Here is a 15,254-nt window from a genome sequence, read left to right on the forward strand (position 1 = left end):
TCTCCAGATCATAGCCTGGCCATTCCCCATGAACTTATGAAAAATATAGGAAGAAGAGGCAGTGGGAGACACTAGGTTTGAATGACTTGCACAGCTTCATGGAAGATCCCTGTTTAACAGGAGGTTTAACAATAACAGCTCTTGCTTGCTTTTAACATGACACTTCTTATAGCCCTCACCTTGTTGTTTCATAGCTTTCATTTTCTCTAGCAAGCACACCAAAGATATTACAAGCCAAAGTTGCACACGAGTCAGAAGAAGTCAGTGGGAGAGGTTTATATGCACACATATATGAAATATTGTGGGGAGTGTGACTGAAGACTGTGTTGCAGTGCACAGATATAAGGGCAGAAGCAATCCAACCATTATATGGCCATTGCCTCCCTTCGGAGTGCTTAGAAACCCAATTTTTCTTTTCCACAGCCTTTTCTTAAGCCCAAATCAGACACTTGGGAAAAGGGTCTTTAAAACATTATCATTTTATTAATGTTGTTTTTCATATTCCTTCATCTGCAAGGTCTGTGCTTCAGTTATCATGAGTCCAGCTGTGCAGTCACAGGGAGCCATTAAAGCTTCTGAAATGACCTAAAATAGCACCTTGAATTGAAGAGCATCAAAACTTTCAAAGTCCATTATCACAGCATCAGGCAGGTGCTGAAAGGTCCAAACCAAAACTCGTGTGTACTTTCTCCTTGGAAGAAGGGAAATCCCTCCTTTTCAAGGGTACAGAGCTCATCATTCTAACTCTGAAGGGAAATCATGACACACGCTGCAGCACATTTGTGGGTAGGGAAGCATACAGGGATAAAAGTGAAAGTTTTAATGTCTTTGAAACTTTCAGGAGAGAAGAAGTGGAAATCTCAAACTCCTACTTGGAAAGGAGAGGAGGAGAGTCCTCTGATTTAACCTAAAACCCCAGTGTGATCAGTACCACAGGATGGCAGCTTACAGATGCCCAGGAAGCAATGCTTGGGACAAGGGTAAATCACAGTCAGATGTGAAGAGTAATTGTTTGTATTGGACTCGTGTCCTTCTCTTCTTGCTGTTGTTTTTGGGTTTGTTTTTTATTTTTAAAGGGGAAAATATTTTTACTCAGATCAGGTAATACCTGAGATAACAATCATGTGAAGATGGGATGAGAGGGCTTCAACATTATACTCTTCAGCTTATTTTTGCCAATAGCTGAATCATCACAGAAAACATTCAGAATAGAAAACAATCCACTGGTTTATCTCAGAAGAAGCATTTTGCATTTAAAGTAGTGTCCATCTAAGAACACATCACAGAAGCACATTCTGCTTCTCTTGGCCTGTTTGACTAATCCTAGATTTTTACCCCAACATCATCCTTGCAGGCATGCTCTGAGGAAATCCATGACAGAGGCAAGGACTGCATAGGGTCACAGGTCATTCCTGGGTACAGTTTGCAATACACTTAAAAAGCTCTGCTCTTGACTCCAGGGTTCCATATTTGGGGGAGTCCTTGGACTACTTGAACCAGCAATAAATCCTTGACACCAGAGGGGCAGGAAACTCAGAAATAAATGCTATCCTGGTAGCAGAAAGGGGTATTTTTTCAGGCAAGAGTGGATAATAGTCTTGATTAAGTCTGATAGAAGCCCCAAGCAGCATGATATCCCCCCTTGCACCCCAAAGGTTGCAATCCCAGCAGAGGGGAACTGGGGGAGCTTGAAAGGAACAGTGGCAAATAACCCCCACTCTTCTTCTGGATACATGGCCACTCATGGGAGATGAGATCAAGCACCCTGCTGGAGAATGGAGCCATTTTCTGCATCAGAGCTGTTTTTCAGGCTTCCTGCAGACTCCAAGACACAAACTGCTTCATAGGCTGTGATCTCACCACGTTTCTAAGCTTTTTGGGAGAATCCCAAGCAAAGAAACTTTTCTTTGCTGAAGAGGGGCAGGCTGAGAGTCTCTGGTCCTATGACTCAAGGATCTGAGGCTCTAGCTCTGATCACAGCTCTTTTTTTTGGATGAATATTTTTGTCCTTCTACAGGTGGTAGCACACACTCATGGGAAGCAGACAGGAACACAGCACTGGCAGGAGCAGGGTCAGACCAGTCAGTCATCACTGGTGCCTGTGACAAAGTGAGACACTTCATTTTCCTTCCCAGAGACGGTACAGGTTATTCCCACAGGTGACACCTTTTCTGGACCCTTCTCCACATAAGAACCATGCCAGTTTTGGAGTCTCTTCTGAAATCAGTAGGACCTACAGAAAAACCTTCCCTGGAACTAAAGTCCACCATGTTCACCACATTTTATGTTACAGGGATACCTCTGAGAGCCTGAGGACTATGCCTCAAGTGTACTAGAAAACCACAAGACTTTCTGGCAGCTGAAGGATGGACATAAGTGGGTGACATTAACTTCTCCTGGAACCTGAAAACCCAAACACCAGAAAATGGCATTAAACACAACCTTTGCGTCTAATGCAGGCAATCTAAGTGTTTTATATGTTTGGGGGAAAATATTATAATAACAGTGATGCTGTTAAGAACAAGTTGTTGGGGGTTTTTTGCAATTTTAAACTTATTTATATACACTCATTATAAAAATTATCTTTGAGAACGAAATTACTTGCATCAGACCTTAGCTCAACTGCAATTTTTTTTTTTTTTTTTTTTTTAGAAATTGTCATTAGAACTCAGCATGGGGCTAATTTTGAGTTTAAACATACTTGTTAGAACTTGTGCTACTGGAAAGCCAGAAAGTTTAGCTGTCCAGGTTTAGGATGAGTGCTGGCTGGCTGGCTGCTTTTTCATTTTGAGATTAATTCTGTGTGAGTTTTCATATTGATTTTCACAGGAGCAGAAAGAAGACCTTAAATTGGTATGTTTATAATAGTGACTCCTCAGAGAAGTTTAAAAAACTTAGCATGGAATTGCCTCTTTTTAGTGCAGTTAATCTCAACCTATCACCTCACCAGCAATGTTTTCTCACATTAAGTTTTATTAGGATTTGCTGCTGGCTCTGCAGAAAAACACAACATAGAAGCAGAATCTGCTGACACACAGACCTTTCATAACAAGTGACACAGATGCTACTCCAGCACTTCTTTGGAAAGCAGTAACATCTTACATGACTAATTGATTAGCATGAAAAAGGTGTCCTGCATTTGCTGTTCTGCTGGACACACAGAGTAACACAACTCCTCACTAACACAAACTGGCCCAGCAGGTGCAATCCTGTTTAAAATGCTGTTCAGCCTGAGTTATGTGTTGAAGGACACTAAATTCTGCATCATGGGAAGGAAGGATGTGCCAGGGTATTGACCAAGCAACTTTCAAAAAAAACCAACCAGTCTTTCTAGGTGATCCAGTTCCTTCCCTTGTGTTTACAAACATGCCAGGTAAGCAATGTAAGATAAAACACACTTTTCTGTTTACAGTGGGTCACCATCCTGAAGCCTGCAGACCTTGTACAGCCTGCAGCACCTTTGGACTGTGGGAAAAGTCTTAGCTTGAGGTGTCCCTCTGAGTCAAGCCACTGATTAATTGGATCCAACCGCCCCCCAACAACTTCTTACTGGATAAAAATTAACCAAGCTCATCTTGCTTTGTTGGGTTTTTTGGTTTTTTTTAATGACAGGGGTTTGGAGGGCTCAGGGGAAAGGAGTTAGTGTGTGCCACTGAGCCATTAGAAACTGTCTTCTCTGACAGCGGGGGACCGAGAGTTGCTCGGAGTATCACAGGCAAAAACTCTGCAACTGCTGGAGGTTGATCATTATTTCAATATTGTAACTGTTACTTTACTTTGGGAGCAGTTATTAGGTGGTGCAAAACCCATTTTACCCTAAGTCAGGCAATTAAATCAACTTCCTGAAACTTAGAGCATCTGAACATTTGGGACAATAATTTGACATTGTTTCATGAAAGCAGTTCGCAGCTGTATCGCCTAATTATTTGACACCGAATTCCTTAATCTATTTCCATGTTTCCAAATGCAGCTCAAGTTAACTACAGATTGTAGAAATCACTTCACCTAAAACAGTTTTCCAGCTGCTGGACTGTGACAGGAGTGCAGAGCAGGATACAGCTTTCCACTTCGTGTGTGAAGAGAAAAAAGTTGCTCCTACAGGCAGCGCTGTGAATACAAAATGTAAATATAAAAGGAATGTGTATATGAATAGTGCCATGTACAGGAGTATGAGTGGTTGCAGCCATAATAATTATCTCTGTAATAAATATTACTTTCTTTTCCAAAGACCACAATTTGGGCTTGTACTGCAGCTCCTCACTGAAGTCCTTTGCATTCAGTAATCAAATAATTCAGGGCAACGATTTCTCCATAATGAAGGGCAGCAGTTGGCTCTGCACTGCTGAATCTCATTTCCATCAGAAAGATATAATTACAGCCTTACATTAATTTCTGGTTAGAAAACTGGGAATTATCAACACAAACAAATTGATACCAGAAACACTCATTTTTTAAAGTGCTTTTTGAGCTGCAAATTATGCAAAAATCATTTGATCGTTAATTACATCAATCTCACTTATCTTTGTCTCAGAATAGACACAGGCTAGACCTAAAGAAAAGCAGACTTATACAGTTACTAAATCTTCTGGAAAAAAAACCCAACTGAATCCTGCATCTTTTACAGGGTATGAGATTCACATCCTGCTGTTTTCAATCAAACTACTCAGAGATTTTTCTCTGGTAGGAATAGAAATACACATTTAATAAGCATAAACCTAATGCCCCCTGTTGGTTATATACAGCTTAAACCCTCGCCTGTGCACATAGGGACTCCTCATCTCCTACTGCTGACTAAAGCATCCCACAGAACATTTAAGGTTTTACATGGGCACAGAGATTACGCTCCAGAATCACCTGAATTAATTTCTCTCCTCCCTCACAGGCACAGAGCCACATTCTGGTACATAAGATGCTTCTGTGCCTATAAAGCCAGCCCATACCACCAGAATGCTCTGCAATATCCTGTCCTCAATCAATGCACACGGAAATTGCAGAATAATGGAATCATGGAATCATTGGGGTCAAAAAACACCTCTAGGATCACTGAGCCCAGCAATTAACCAGCACTACCAAGCCCACCACAAAACCATGTCCCCAAATGCCACATTTACACATCTTTTAAATCCCTCCAGGGATGGTGACTCTACCACTGCCCTGGGCAGCCTGTGCCATTGCTTGACATCCCTTCACTGAAGAAATTTTTCCTATTATCCAATCTAAACTTCCCCTGTCTCTCCTCGATGCTGTTTCCTCTTCTCCTGTCACTTGTTACCTGGGAGAAGAGACCAACCCCCACCTGGATACAGGCTCCTTTCAGGGAGTTGCAGAGAACAGCAAGGTCCCCCTGAGCCTCCTGTTCTCCAGACTGAACAACCAGCAGTCATACAGCCTGGGGCCTTTGTGTTACCTGTTGGAATAAGCCAAAATGTTAACTGTGGGTCAGATGTTTAAAACCAAACCTACTTGGGATTTTTAGCTTTTCCACAGCACATTTTGCTAGTTTCTGAGGAGACCTCCAAACTGAAAACTAACAGCATCTCCAGCTAGGTGTGTATTCTGTAGCCAGTTTAACCTAAATTTGTAATTGCCCTTTATTGAGAAAAGCCATAAGAAAAATTGAACAGGAATATACAAAATTAAGTGAAGGGTTTTTTTACCAAAATTTCTTTGATTAATAGCATGTTTTCTATTGAGTGAATGTTGAGCACAGTGGTTCACCTGGCTCTGCACAGAAGATGTGGAGAGACTCCTGCTACCTGTAGTCTCAGAAGCAGTAAGAGCCAATATCTTCAGAGGCAGGAATCCCTTCTGTGAGTGACAGGAGGCTGCTTGTACCCCTCTCTGTACCTTTGCCTTTCAGCAAGGACCACTGCCAGCCACAGCTGAACACTCCCTGTGCCTCCTACCTGGCAGACACTTCCCCAGAGGAGATGCTGGACCAGTCCTCCATAGCTAGCTGAGCACCTTGTCCCTCAGAAAATCACCACTCAGTAGGGAATCACAGAACCATTTCAGCTGGAAAAAACCTTTAAGGTTGTGGAAGCAACAAATAGCTGAGACCTATGCAGCAGAGCAAAATGCAAAGATCATTCTCTTGTCCTGACCTAGAAAGAGCATCAGAATTGGAGGCACACAGTGGGAATTACCATCCTCTCACATTTTACTGCAAATGCCACCATTAAAGTTGTTACATTTGTGAGGATTCCTGTGCCATCCCTTCTTGTGTGAGCCTGTGATGTGACAGGCTCCGGGGGGTCATCAGAGAAAGGAAGCCCAGGGCTGGGTATCTGCAATGCCAGCCTCCTCCTAGGGCCATACAGATGGAGAAATTGCTCAGAGCCTAAGGGACTGTCAGTGTTACAGAATCACAGAACGGTTTGGGCTGGAAGGGGCATTAAAGATCAACTATTCCCAATCCCCTGCCATGGGCAGGGACACCTTCCACCAGGCCCAGTTGCTCCAAGCCCCATCCAGCATGGCCTTGGGCACCCCTGGCATGGGGCAGCCACAGCTTCTCTGGGCAACCTGTGCCAGGGCCTCAGCAGCCTCACAGTCCAGAAATTCTTCCTAACATCTAACCTAAGCCTGCCCTCTCTCAGTTTGAAACTATTGCCTCTTAAATCCCACTTCATTCCCTTACCTTAGCTCCAGGAGTAGCTACCTCTCCTTGGGGAACAGCCTCATTTCTGTCTTCAGATCAAAAGCATGCCAGTGGTATCAGGGTCAGGAGTGAGAGGGACAAACAGAATTCTCTGTGAAAAGACAGAACATTTATATGCAGGGGAACACGAGGAGATATTCTGTAACTGCTGGCCAAATGAACCTCATCTCCCTCAGCCGCAGGAGGCAAAGCCAAAACCAGCACCTCCGCCTTGTCTTGCTTAAATCATCACAGCTATTTCTTGCTACCTGCCTTAACCCTCCACGCCTGGCTTGCAGAGCTACCCCTTACCTGTGCTGGGCACAGCTTTTCTCAAGCCATTCTCTTCACTCCCTGCCAGGCTGTAAGTGGCACCCATCCACTGCAGCAGTGCTGAAATCTCCGGGGACCCAGGATGGGAGCCCATGAGCCCCCCAGGTGCCACCCAGCCCTTTGGTGCCCTGCAGAGTAACAACTGTCACCAGCAAAACCAGGCTTATTTCTCCAATGTGTATTATTTGTCCCAGGAGGAGGGTGGGTTGGTGCTAATTCAACCACCTGGGTCTCATCCTACCAAGATCAGGGAGGCAGCTGGTGCAGGTTCTGATATTGCACCTTGGGAGCCAAGATTTGGGGTGTCACCCCTCCAGTCACCTCAGTTGTCTCTGGATTTGGCCAAAGCCAAGTTTCATACCCAAAGTCTCCCAATTCCCCATCTCTGGCACAACTGAGCTGAGCCAGAACTGTAAGTTATAAGACATCCAGGTTCCTTCATTGCGGCAGCACATGAGAAAGATGGCGTGGCTGAAATTACAGTATAAAACATGGGCAATGGAGAACCAAGCTGTAAGCATTCCTTTGAATCAAATCCAGCAAAGCCTGCAACAATTTTCCAATATCCAGTTGCTCCTTCAAAAAAAGCAAATGTAATTTCCTCTCTGCCCTTATTTGAAAACATCCTACATTAGATGATTTTTGGGATATTCATTAATGAAATATAAACCCTATCAGTAGTTAGGCAACAAATTTCTGTTGCTGCTTTTGACATAAAAATATCTTTACTGAGCCACTCTTGAACCAGCATTATTTGAATGGAATTAAAATGTTATCCCTTTGATAGAGGTTTGGGGATATTTTTGTTCTTCCTGGCACTCTCCCCTCCTGTCTTTTTTTTGATAAATTCAAGAAATCTCATCAGTGATAGGAGAGAGGCAAGACACTGCAAAGAGTATCTGGATTTATGTGTTAAAGTGTTTTGTGTAATCCAGTCTGACTTTGTTCCATGCTGGGGAACCTGATGCTTATCCTCACACGTAGTTCTTTGTGACCTCCAAGGCCATGAAGATAAGAAGAGCAAAGCTTTTAAAAAAATGCAGTGTCATATCTCTGAAAGATTCCTGTAAATCTGCCTTTGAGGCTGAAGGGAGGGAAGGAGAATCCAACTGAACAAAAGCTTTAAAAAACACATGTGATACTCTACAAATCTGTGTAACCACTCAATAAAACTGGAAGAAAAGGAGCAAAGAAACACCTGCAAAAGAGTGCAGAAAATGGCATGTGATGCAAGCAAAAGATGAAGAAACTCTTGCAGCCTTCAAGGACATCAAGTGAAATGCAAAATGCTCAAAGTTGGCTTGGCTCGCTCTCTGCTTGATTTGAATTTCAAGCTCTGGTGTACAAAAAGCTTTGTCTCCATGCAAGGTTTTGAGGTCCTGCAGGACTGCCTGCCTGGATGCTTTTGCTTTGCAGCTGTCTAAAGCTTCCCTTGTCATCACTGTTCCACATTAAAATATATATTCTCCATTGCAGGACTTAGCAAATAGATTTTCAGCTGTTCTATCCCCTTCTTCCCCCTTGCTCCATCAGATTGTTTTCTTCAGGCTCCAAGTATATGCAGATTTAATGGGGAGATCTTTCAAAAATAATGCTTTCCTTAGGGAAAACAATAAGTTAAAAGCTATTTGTTGTCTAATGCTGTCAGATTTTTGCCAACAAAACCAGAAAACATAATACAATCAGAATTATCTATGCTGTAAAGCAAAACTGCCTGCCTCTTCTAAACCATTCTTTTGTCCTGGTTACATCAATTCTTGACACTGAAGTGTTTCCATTATTTCAGCCTCCTTCCAGGTGATGCCCAATCCCAGTCCCATGAGCTGAGCAGAAGACAGTGGATGCACGTGATGGTTCAGATCACAGGCTCTGCAGATTCCCTGTGCCCTGCATTTCAGGCTCAGTGCTGGGTCCTCTGCCAAGCGCACCCTATACCAAGCTCCAGTGGCTCCCAAATCCTCCCAGATCACACTGAGTATCTTTGCCTTTCCCTCCTTTTGCCACCTTCTCTGTCTCACTCCACTTCATGCTTCTACTCATCACTCTCCATTTTGCTCCTTTTCGTGACCCAGACCCCTGATCTCTTGCCTCTTAAACTCCTCTTCTTGGACTTATCTCCTCCACCTGCCTCTTGCAGAGGTGGAACAGATTCAGAATGGATAAACACAATGGATTCAGAGAACAGCACTGCAACTGAGTGAACCACCAAGCTTAAACAAGGATATGATGTTTTTGAGAAGGGAAAAGAATATTCCCCTCTTTCATGTTCCATATACTGAGTAATAGTGATCAGGATCTGATGATCTTCACCCATCGCCAATTTTAAGAAGGTTTCGGGCAAAGCATTATGTATTTTAGAAATGTGAATACATTGTGGTGATCTGTGAGCTGGCATTAGCAGACAGAGGAACAAGGAGCTGCGTCAGTAAGGAACACCCTTAAAAGAGATTAAAGCAACTTGATCTGCAGCATGAGCAGGTCTGTCTGCAGTTACTCTGTTGCCTTTGCCTAGGAGGATGAAATACACCTAGTAATTGAGCATTAAATAACAGAATTCTGCTTTTAAGTATAAGATTTGCTAATCCTACATTGCATTGTCTGAACAGAGACTCGGTGTAGAAAGTATTGCATCAAATTCTTTTTATTCAAATCTTCTATGTTTTTTCTTACTCCATCTACTAGTTTATTTCTCAAATCTTGCAGCTTCAGGCTACCCTTATGTTCTGAATCCTGTTTCAGCCCCACAAATCACAGAATCAAGGAAGGGTTTGGGCTGGAAGGGACCTTAAAGATCATTTCATTCCAATCCCCTGCCATGGGCAGGGACACCTTCCACCAGACCAGGTTGCTCAAAACCCCATCCAACTTGGCCTCGGACGCTTCCAGGGATGGGGCAGCCACAGGTTCTCTGGGCAGCCTGTGCCAGAGCTTCACCACCCTCACAAGGAAGAAGTTAATACAAAATCTAAATCTACCTTCCTTCATTTTAAAGCCATTCCCCCTTGTCCATCTCCCTACGTGATCTGATCCCTCTCCATCCCCCTTGTGCCCTGCATGCAGGAGCTCCGTGTCACACACCTCCCCAGAGCACCACCCCTTGTTCCCCTTCGGTGCTGCAAATCCTACTCCCTCTCCCCAGCGCTCCCGTATAACCCGAGAACTTCCTGGAAGTGAAACGACCCAACCCCTTGCAGTATTTACATCAATCCAGCAGCTCTTGGTGGAAATCATTTGAGCAGCTTTGGTTTATATCCTTGTGAGGTTTCTTAAACTGCTGCCCAGCTCTGATTAATTTGTCAAGCCGCTGGACTTTCTGTATTACTCCCTATTCCCTTGTTAACACAGCTTCCAGAATGTTCTTGGCTTTTCACAGCTGCTTTGCGTTCTGGACATTTTCCCCAGGTTCACAGGGATACCTGAATCTGTTCTCTCCAAGTAACTCAGACCCTGTGTGCAAGGGTGACTCTGGTCCACCCTGATTTTCCATTACCTCCAGTTTTCTTAGCTAAGAGTATCTCAAATGGCAGATTTTGAGGAATTAATATGAATCTGGAGCAAAAGTAAATTTTGCTGGAAATTCACCAAGCTCCAAGGCACATGTCTTCTACATTCCTGCAGGACATCTCATATTTCTTCATGCTTTTCCCAGGCTCTGAGGGACCAGCATGTCAAACACAGCACACAATTCTGCCTGGGCCATCAGAGGCAGAAGCTGAGTCCTGCTTCCTTCTGAGCAGATTTCTATAAAAGAACACAGAAGACCTTAATAAATAATAGAAAAATTGGTAAATTTTCCTGGAGGCTGTTGGTGAAAAATAGGCACAGCCTTATGTTACGTCCTTCTGGGATTCCTTAAGCAGCTGTCCAGTTCAAATTAACGGAAGACATTTGTTAAGGCAACGTGTCTTCTTAATTTGTAGTTTCCTTTTTTGAAAGATGTTTTGATTAAATGGTTTTTCACTTATCAAACTTGAAGTCTTGAGTATAAAATTCAGGGGGGAAAAAAACCCAAAAGGGAATGATGTATAGGTTTATTTTTGACAGCTGGGATATTTTCCAGGCAGGCTACCACAAGACAGGGTGCAAATACACCCCTCCAGGTACATCAGTGTGACCAGAGCTAATCCAAATAGCATCAGGTGAGGGCAAGAGCCTCTCAGCACAGCTAAACCAGATTATTTAGGCATCTGCAGAGAGCCTTTTCTTCCCTAACACAAAGCTCAGTGCTTCTTTAGCCAAATTGAACCCATCAAAGAACTCCCACTTTGTCCTGACAGTGGTTGTACCAAAGAGCTGGAGAAGTCACAGCTGGGGGTCACAACCTCTTGGGGGTCCACTGATTATTTCTGATATAATGTTCTCCAAGACTTCTACAGCCAGATGACCCCATGTAAGTGCTGCAGTGGCCTGAACCATTTATTTAAACTTCCCACTGGACTGCTGCTACCAAGTGCTTCTTTCACACTTCCCTGGTCCGAACACTGTGGATGCCAAAATGACTGGGACTGAGGAGAAGGATATGGGGTTGGTTCTGATTCCCTGGCAGCAGTGAAAAACGATAATTTGGGCAATCTGGTTAAATCAGATATATGAAACTAACCTGCTGTTTTTCCTGCCTTTGAGAGCAGCTCTCACAAAGAATTCCATCGAGAGAAAGTCAAGCCACAAATGAGCTCATACGACCAGAGCCAACCACAAACAGTTTACTGCTCTGATTGTTGTTTAATTAAATTTGTGAACCAGTATTAAGCTTTTAAGGGATTTTCATGAGGTTTTGTCACATGTCTTTTTAATTTTTAGTGGTTACTTTCAAAACGTGACAGTTTCCAGAGTCACCTGGGGTGTACCTAACTGCAGCACCTTTCTGTTTCAATATGCTCCATTTTTCTTTTGTTTCATATGCAAACTTTGTCATGTAGATTACCATATCAACAAACTGGTTTATTTTCTGCTGTGTTCTGCACCCAAAGTAGCTCCAAAACCAGGTGTGTTGCTGCTGAGAAACATTTTCGAAGCAACACAGTTTTTGTGGTTTCATGGCACAGAATAAAAACACGAGGACAAAAACCTGAGATACTGCTGCAGATAAAAGACTGATTGTCCTGTTTCCAGCACTGACTGAGAACAGGCATGTGGGAAGGAATACAAGCACCTGACAGTCCTATGAAGGTACAGTCCAAGGTTAGTCTCCAAAACTGAATTTTTGCACTCCAGGAGTTTCTTAAGGCAGAGGTGTTTCCTTTACATTTAATACTGACAGACAGCTTCTTCCTCCGTGAGTTTGTCTAGCTGCTCTTTGAGCACTGAGCCAAATATCTGAACCAAAAGTTCTGTTTTTTTGTTTGTTTGTTATAGGAAATCTGAGGGCAGCAGCTGCCATCACGACTGATTCTGAGGGAAAAAAAATCTCATACAAAAAGAATAATGAAGCTCACAAAGGTTTATTAGTCAACAAGGCCAAGTGTGACATCCTGCACATGGGTCAGGGCAATCTGAGGGCAGGCTTAGATAAGGAATAAATTCTTGATTGTGAGGGTGCTGAGGCCCTGGCACAGGTTGCCCAGAGAAGCTGTGGATGCTCCATCCCTGGAAGTGTTCAAGGCCAGGTTGGATGGGGTTTTGGACAAGCTGTTCTAGTAGAAGGTGTCCCTGTCCATGGCAGGGGGTCGGAACAAGATGATCTTTAAGGTCCCTTCCAACCCAAACCATTCTGTGATTCTTTATTCGTGGACTTGGCTTCCAGGAAAACACAACCAAAATGAACAGACCTAAACAAGCATTTCTCAAAGAGCTAACTTTTACATGTGTAAATGACAAGTTGTACATAACAAGACAATTTTTTGTAGCTCCTCCTGGTAATTTCCAATAAACATCCTTAAGCTTACTGGGGAAAAAAACAAATACCCAAAAAACCCCACCCAAACTGAAAATTCTAACTGCAGACAGTATTTGCTTTTTTTAGTTTCAACAACAACAAAAAAAGCACCCTATTTCAATCATCGCTACCAAGTTCTGTTTCAGAGGACAAGAATATCCCATAGAAAGGAAGGTTTCAGGGATATAATGTCACTTCATGGGTTTTGATCTTTATTCACTGTTTGCAAAACATGTTTTTCCAAAATGAATTAATTTGGTGTGGTTCCCTAAAACCGAGGTAACCCCCAACTCCTGACTCCTCCTGAGACAGTCACTTTAACACTGAAATACAGTGAGAGAGCCAAGGACAGAGAGCCAAGCATCTGCCATTGCTGGGGCATTTATTACTTCACAAATGCTGCTCAGCCCAAAAAAAAGCTAATTTATGCCTGAAAACTCCTCTTTCTAATTGCCTTCCCCTGACAGAAACCAACTGACCAAGAAATCTGCATGGGGCATATTTTCTCGTGGTCTGTACTTAACCGCAGTGGCGTATTTCTATGGGAACATCACTATGTTTTATCCATGTGCTGGTGCTGCCACGAGCTTTGCTCACTGTTGCTTCCAAAAGCTTCTGGTCAGAGCCAGGCACAGCTTTTCCTCTCTGAGCACTCACAGCTCGACACAGACATGGTGTGGGACACATCCTTTGCAGCCTGTGCAGTGTTTACTTGTGCAAATGCAGGACTTCTGAAGGGATAAACAACTGGTTTCCCCCTTTCCAGCTGTATAACTCCAAGCCTTTGCACAGATGCATCCTTTACGTCTTGTTTCAAATGAATTGGCAAACCTTGAAGGGAAAAGATGCTTTTGGCATCTCTGAATCATAATGAGGTACGTCTCTTATAGACATGCAGCTTTCTGGTGACTGTAAAGATCGTTGCGGTCTGGTCTTTGATCACACACTCAGTGCAGACACAAGCCTGAGGTAAGAGTTTTAATATCAGTTCCACATAAGGAAAGAGGCCACCCAGAAGGGCCAGATGAGCCTTCGACCCTGGTTTTGAAGAGTAGATGCCTTTTTAATTTTACATTATTATATTATTTCACTATCTTATGATATACTTTGTGTTATGTTACGTAATGTTATACAGTAATACAGGAAGATTTATAGACTCAACTTTTACTCAGCTCCCTGAAACCTCTGTTTGTTAAAGGAAACTAACTTTTCATTGAGACTGTTTTTTCTTCGTATTATAATAATGCTGCATTCTTATTGAATGCTTTCTTTAAATCCTCTATTGTGTTAGTCAAGCTGTCATTGTTTGAAAGACATGAGGTTATTGGTCCTGCTTGTGAAGGAAGACACACTGAAGGATCAATTGCTTTCATTATGCAATAAGCTGTCTGTTCTCATCTAACTGCTGCTGCCTTTGCTCCTACAGGACCTGTGCCCCTCGGTTTTGGCAAGCAGGCATTGCTGTCAGGCTTCCATGGCCTTAATATTCACTTTCCTTTTGATTTTTCATCTTTTGTTATGGTTCATCCATACAGTCTATTGGAAAATTTTTGATTACCTAGGGAGCTGTTGTTCATCCAAAAGTCCTTTTCTTGCCATGTCCGTGGCCAGCAACCTTCCCATGTGTCCCTCTGCAGCCTTTGATCCACACCAGGAGGTGACAGAACAACATCTGGCACTTCCCAGGTTCGGTGGATAACACAACCTCAGTTTCCCCAGGGCTCACAGCTGAGGAAGACCTCGGGGCCAACGTCCCATGAGAGCATTTTCTGAGGTCAGGAAGGACAGAAATAGTGACTGCTGCTAGCTATGGCATGGAAACCTGCTCCAGACTTCAGCAGAAGGGTAAACAAGGTACCCAGAAATGGTGGGATTTGGGGAATTTTCAGGCAATTTGGTACTGTTCTCCAAAATGATCTTCCTGTGCTTTTATTCTCTGTAAAATGTTTCTACCACAAACCCTCACCTAAGCACCCAAATTAGGGAATAAGTTACACCCCTTGCCTAGTTAATATATGTAATCAAACTGCTCACCGCTGCAACTGAAGATTTTACCTATACAGACATAATTCTGTTTCAGGGTATTTGAAAACTGCCAAGGGACAAAGATAAGCAAGCACAGGATGTGAGAAAAAACCCACACATTTCATCCAAACTGCCTGTTGGGCAGGGTATTGCACCTCATCATCTTCCTGAGGTAATTTTGGGTTTTTTTAAGTTTTCCCACACAACCACAATGGAGCTGTCAGTGCAGTTTCACACAGATCCCCAGTAGGTGTAAGACAGTGTGATCTCCAATAACTCTGTGTTCATGGAGGACTTGGCCTAAGGTGTTAAAATATTTACTGCAGAGAGATTCGTAGATCTATTATAATTACATTTTATCTACTGATCAAACCTCTGACT

The 15,254-nt window shown here is 43.1% G+C and overlaps 1 long non-coding RNA gene across 1 annotated transcript in view; it reads right to left on the reverse strand.

Annotated features, from left to right (window-relative positions):
* Nucleotides 1-3,734: 3,734 nt before the first annotated feature.
* Nucleotides 3,735-15,254, reverse strand: part of LOC116445235 — a 37,701-nt gene continuing 26,181 nt past the window's right edge. Inside the window, exons 2-3 of the long non-coding RNA XR_004240714.1 lie at nucleotides 6,641-6,752; nucleotides 3,735-4,107 (exon numbers count right to left, since the gene is read on the reverse strand). This is a non-coding gene — a long non-coding RNA (uncharacterized LOC116445235). The remainder of the gene's footprint in view (nucleotides 4,108-6,640; nucleotides 6,753-15,254) is intronic.

Source organism: Corvus moneduloides, chromosome 6, assembly GCF_009650955.1.
Source record: "Corvus moneduloides isolate bCorMon1 chromosome 6, bCorMon1.pri, whole genome shotgun sequence".
NCBI lineage: Eukaryota > Metazoa > Chordata > Aves > Passeriformes > Corvidae > Corvus > Corvus moneduloides.